Consider the following 6,168-nt stretch of genomic DNA (forward strand, 5'->3'; position numbering starts at 1 on the left):
GGCTTGCTGACGTCACCGCACGTGAGGACTTTACACAGACTCCAAACCCTCTCATTGACCGTGAAAGCAAGGAAGATGTACACACCTGCTCAAGAGAACCAACAACAAATGAAAGCGTGTGGAAAACAAACACCAATAATAATAATGAAACGCACTTGGAGGCAGTACACATGTCACGAGAAATACTAACTTAGGGTTCGACATAGTCCCGAATGGAACATGAATATTAATCAATTATTACACTTGCGAAGAAGTGTAAAGAGCTCTCAGTTTGGATAGTGCAATTACGGTTATAGTAACTGTGGAGCGTTGTGGCCCAGTGGATAAGTCTTCTGACTTTGAAACAGAGGGTCGTGGGTTCGAATCCCAGCCATGGCGTAGTTTCCTTCAGCAAGAAATTTATCCACACTGTGCTGCACTCGACCCAGGTGAGGTGAATGGGTACCCGGCAGGATTAATTCTTTGAATGCATGAGCGCTGAGAGGCAGCTCAAGCTAAAGCCGGGGTAATAATAATAACAACGCGCCTCGGAATAGAATATTTCTAGATAGATGGCGCTATATAAATGCCTATTATTATTATTATTATTATTAACTAATAAAACTGGCACACAATGACATCCCCTATCGTCCCAATCCGCCCACATACGAACACACACCACACATACACTCACACCCACCCTGACACACACACAGTCAGGCGTGCAGTTCTTTTCCAAATGTTACAATTACCGACACACATTTTTCAGATCACACAAATGCACTTTCTATACGCCCGTCCTAGACAGGACATATTATTATGGTATCACGCTCGGTGTCTGTCCGTTCGTCTGTCTGTTAACTTTTCCTTGTAAATGCGATATCTTCACTTCAACTTATCCTACGCTCATATGGTTTGGTGTGTATGATCAGGCGCGGATCCTGTAGGGGGGGGGTGGCAAATTCGACCTGATTTTGGCGCCCCTGTGTCATTTTTGGAAAAAAAGCGGCCTCTCCCTCCCCAGGCAATCATAAGTGCCTTAAATGCATGTTGAATTATCTTATTTCATAGGAGAAGTAATTGAATATTGGTTTTGTAATGATGTGTTCATGAATAAATGTAATATCACTTTAAAAAAGAATCAATGCGAGCGTGAAGCGCGAGCGATTTCTATTTAACCATTTGGTGCCTTCAATCTCGTTTAACTTCTCATCAGAGTAGGCCCTGCTAGAATTATGTGAGCTTTGAATGTCTAGTTACTTCACACAGAAACCTCTCTTGCATTGTAGAGGCATACTTCGTTCTTCTGGGTACTCCCATTTTTTTTTCTAGTTTTTGTTTCAGGGCTTGAAAAATCTTACTGGGATGACGCCCTTGTATCACCGCGTATGAACACGAGTTGTGCAATAACTAAATTGTATATTATGCATGAAAGAAAATTAATGTTTTATTTTGGGTAATATATTTTTGAAAAGATATACCTGCTTTTTATTATAGAGTTGAGGTAGACTCAGTAGTCACCACTCAGCATTTACTAATTAGGAGTGCACTGCCTACTTATATCTGTAAGTGTTTGGATATGTCATATAATATTTTGTTATTCGCTTCAAATCCATTCAAAACAGTGAGTTGTCTTGTCAATCCTATTCAACAAACATTGGCGCTTCCGCTCTTGCAGCAATCATATCAAGTATCAAAAGCTTATGTATCTTATAATCTTGCTCATATTGTATATACTTCAAATAGATTTTCAAAAGAAACAGAATGCGTGTAAACGGTGTAAATAAAACAAATAAGATACTAAAGATAAATATGCTGTAAAAATATACTTTATTGGCAATGATTATATAAATATGAAAACAATGCTCTCAAGTTCGCATCATTTTGGACAAGTTCTTATCTCTCTCTTTCATACAATACAAGTGAAACGTGAATTACAAGGTCCCATGTATCTTATATACATCAACTATTTCAAAATGTAAATAAATGTAAATGATAGCAATGTAGTTTAGGCTTGAGTAAATCCACGTAATAGTTTCAGTGGAATTCGTTTAAAAAAAATCACAAAGTGATTTCCCACTTAAGGTTGGAAAAGAAAAGGTGTCGTATCATCAACTGTATCTAGCTGTCTTTTACGTATTACTATACATGAAACACAAATATAGAAACGATATTAACCATAGAGTTATTTCAGTTATTAGAGTATGTTGTGGCGATGCGTACCTATATGTATATATATCTTTATCACAAAGTGATGGTTCCAATTTTGTATTTTCTTATTACTGTCTGGTCCCTCTCTTCATCTCTCTTTCATTTCATTGAGACAGTCACCTTTCTTTTTCATTTAACATGCTTGTAACTTTCATCTTTCTTATGCAATGTAAATTATGTGTTAAATCTTACTATATGTATTGTACCTTATGAATTGTTCAATTAATATTATGTATTATCACCCTGCCTATTGCCAGTGAAGGGGAATTTGTCCCATAATCACTGGCAGAGGACCTGGGTTTATTGTAACTTCTCTATTTGACTATGAAATAAAGATGATTTATATATTTGAAGATTCGTCAAAAAAAAAAACGCATCCGAAACTCTGACCATTACAATGAAAGATTTAATTTATTCCTTTACATATTGCAAGTTAACTTCAACATTCCTGTAAATAATATATATGAATATATCCAGACACGTTTAAGTTCACATGGTGGTATCCTACTTCAGAATATGATATGCGTTGTGTTATGAATGTCTACCCACCTAGAACATGCAAAACGTTTAGTGACTATACTACTAGACCGATTTGCAAACGGCTTTCCAATAGAGAAATAACAAGAGAACATTCACCTAAGAATAGAAATCCTCATTTGTTCTGATACATATCAAGAGTATCAGTACAAAATGTTAACAGTGTCAGTATAAAATGTAATTTGTTAACATTATTTTTCCAATCCGTTTGGGATTAGTGGCTTAAGTGTTGCAAGCAATATAAATGCAACAGATAAAATCAGACGCTTCTCACTTTTGTCAAAGTGCAGAGTGCTTCCTTCATGCAAGAAGAATTCAGAATTCTTATTCATATTTTGTTTCTCAGCCGTTAATAAACAAGAGCGACTTTTGTTAGGAATAGAGTTATGGCGTGCTCAGCTCGTGAAGCTCACGAATTACTCATTGAAATATTGACGAATTGCCTACGCGCCCCCTTCTTAAACATCTTACAAAACATAATTTTTGTCTCGCCTACATAGCAGAGCGAGACAATATTTGGCGCCTCTTTTTGACGATGGGGACGGCTTCAACACGGAAATGTTAACCAAAGTTAAGTTTGTGAAATGTCATAGTTCATGAAACTTGGAAACAAGGGTAATAAAGTATAGCGGATTATTCTGACTACGTTTATTTAAGGTAACGTGACCAAGATCAAAGGGAATTTATGGTTAATGCAGGCCTGGGTCAATGAACTTAGAATTGTTTTTTTTTGGAGAATCAACATCGAAATCTTACCAAAATAAAGTTTTTGAAATGTCGACATAAATATTTATGGATCTACTAGTAATTCAAGAAATTTAAACATAAAACCAACCAAATATCCACTTGTTATACGTTAAGCGTTTTACTTGTTATACAACGTTAGGATCATCAATGACACAGGAAAGCCTCATCTTTCGAGGATGGGAAGTGGCGAAATCCTTGACAACTTTGTCAATGTCGACTTCAAGGTCTCTATGAAGCAACATCATTGCCAGCCCATTCCGTCTCACCTCTGTCATCGTCGATCTCATACGCGTTTTGAATCTCTTGATGGCGCTGAAAGAAAGTTCTGCCTCAGCGCTGGTCACTGGAAAAATTTTTCATAATATGAAGTATTGTGCATGCATCAGAAAAAACTCGCTTTATCGCATGCTCGCATGGCATCGATAGCTGACATGTGTCGTTCATCTTCTCTTCCTTGGGACCAGTACATCTAAAATGAAAATGAAAAGTTGAATTATTTCGAATATAAAGTCATATATCGTTGATTAACTACAATGCAAAGTTGTTCAGGTGCAATAATTTTGCATTACCCTTCATCAACGAAAAAAGAAAGATGGCAATTTGGAGAGCCAAATTTTATAGCAGTAATACTTTTTTATATAAAAAAAATCGAATTTCTCTCATCTTCTGTAATCGTTGCATGGAAACAAATATTTTCCATCACATGGGATTTACCAGTCCTGATGATATCATATTCATTCCTTGATTGAAAACGAAACCTATATTTTGCTGCTGTTTCAGGGTATCTCACCGGTGACACAAGGTTTGAAACGAGTTTTGCGGAAGTTGCTAATATTGCTCAATAACATGGTTTTTGATAAACAGAACAGTGATTATATATATTTCATTGCATCTGTCACGTCACAGGTATTCTGGGTGAAATAGAGAAGATCATCCAAGAGACAAGTCACGACTAAGTTACTGTTGTTCAGATACTGGGCTAACAGTTTCTGCTACTATAATCATGTTATAAGATACATACCTGCCAAAGCTCGAGCTCTTGAGGAAGATTTGCGGGATGTAGGATGTCGTCGTGGAAGAAATCAAACGCATCTATACAGAAGGGAGAGTTTTAGCAGCTACGGACGGCAATATCTGAAATCCATTGAGGGCCTTCTGCTTAAGTACACTGAATCTAAAATGAACAAAGTAATTGATGATGAATTGGACAAGCTGATGCATACCATCACAAGCCAGAAATGATACAATTCATACCATAATTGTTTTGGTAATATCTAATTTACTTTACAATAAATCCTATTTCAATTCTAATTTTCCATTTCTCTATGTGGGATCCATAGCTTATCCCTTCAAATAGTTGGTGAATTTTTGATTTCTTAAACTAAATCAAATGAAATAGACGTGTTAATTCTTTTTTTCTTCATCACGCATTTACACTATTAGGCCTACCTCGATGCAAACTCTGCGAGGATATGGTCCAGGATTGGTACTGTTATTGGAACTCGGTAGTATGCACTGATGGTGTCTTCTCCCTCATCAATGTCAGGATCCGCGCGGAGAATCAGTTGGCTGCAGGTCCTTGGGAGACGGATAGAGAAATATTCACATGCTCTGCTACTTGGCAAGCAGCATTGTACATTTCCAGATGCTTCTCGTCCAGTTCCTCTGATCTTACCTGCAAAAGAAAATTATCATTTTTTAAATACAACATAATTTACCGGTCAGTCTTTTTTTGTCAAATTGAAAAAATTGCAATTATAGTTGAAAAAAAATACAAGTGAGGGGAGAGTAATAGCTGATAAGACAAGTAGTACATGGGTTCGAATCCCAGCCATGGTGTAATTTCCTTCAGCAAGAAATTCATCCACATTGTGCTACACTCAACCCAGGTGAGGTGAATGGGTACCCGGCTGGATTAATTCCTTGAATGCGTGAGCGCAGAAAGGCAGCTCGAGCTAAAGCCGGGGTAATAAAAACAACGCACCTCGGAATAGAATATTCTAGATAGATGGCGCTATATATAAAGAAAGATGAAGGGTAAGCTGCTGGTAATGCTTTAATATTATTTTCAGTTAAATAAATATGTTTTCAATGCAGTTTTAAATTGCCCAATTGTGTCAACTTGCCCCCGTTCACCCCCGTTTAGTGTGTCAACGATCTGAAACGAGAAAATGATGCGAAAATGTGATGGCTAATAATTAACGACATACATGATCGTTTAATTTAGATCGTTTAATTTCACCAGCGTTTCTCCTCATCAATTTTTGTCCTTTATCTGTGCGCTCTAAACGAATCCACCATCTTAATTATCATTATTATTAGTAGTAGAAGTAGCAGCAGCCGCAGTATAGTGTAGTTACAATTTTAAACTGAATTATAAAGTTGTCTGCTTACACCTCCCCAGCATACAACATACAAAAGAAATACAAAATCTAACTATTACGGGAAAAGAAGACATATTGCGGTAATGAGGGGGCGGGCAGTTTCGGCAGTGAGGCTTGGGCGAATGTGTTTGTCAAGGAAAAAGTTATAAACATCAATATTTGCAAATTAATCTTCTTATCTAAAGTCAATGTGCTCTTAATGAGTACATCCACTTTCATCCATTTAGCCATGTCCAGTTTTGAGCACCTTTTTAAAATACGAAGTGCTAGATCTCAACCGGGAACTTTGGCAGGAGTCATAATATTGTCT

Source organism: Lytechinus variegatus, chromosome 6 (assembly GCF_018143015.1).
Source record: "Lytechinus variegatus isolate NC3 chromosome 6, Lvar_3.0, whole genome shotgun sequence".
NCBI lineage: Eukaryota > Metazoa > Echinodermata > Echinoidea > Temnopleuroida > Toxopneustidae > Lytechinus > Lytechinus variegatus.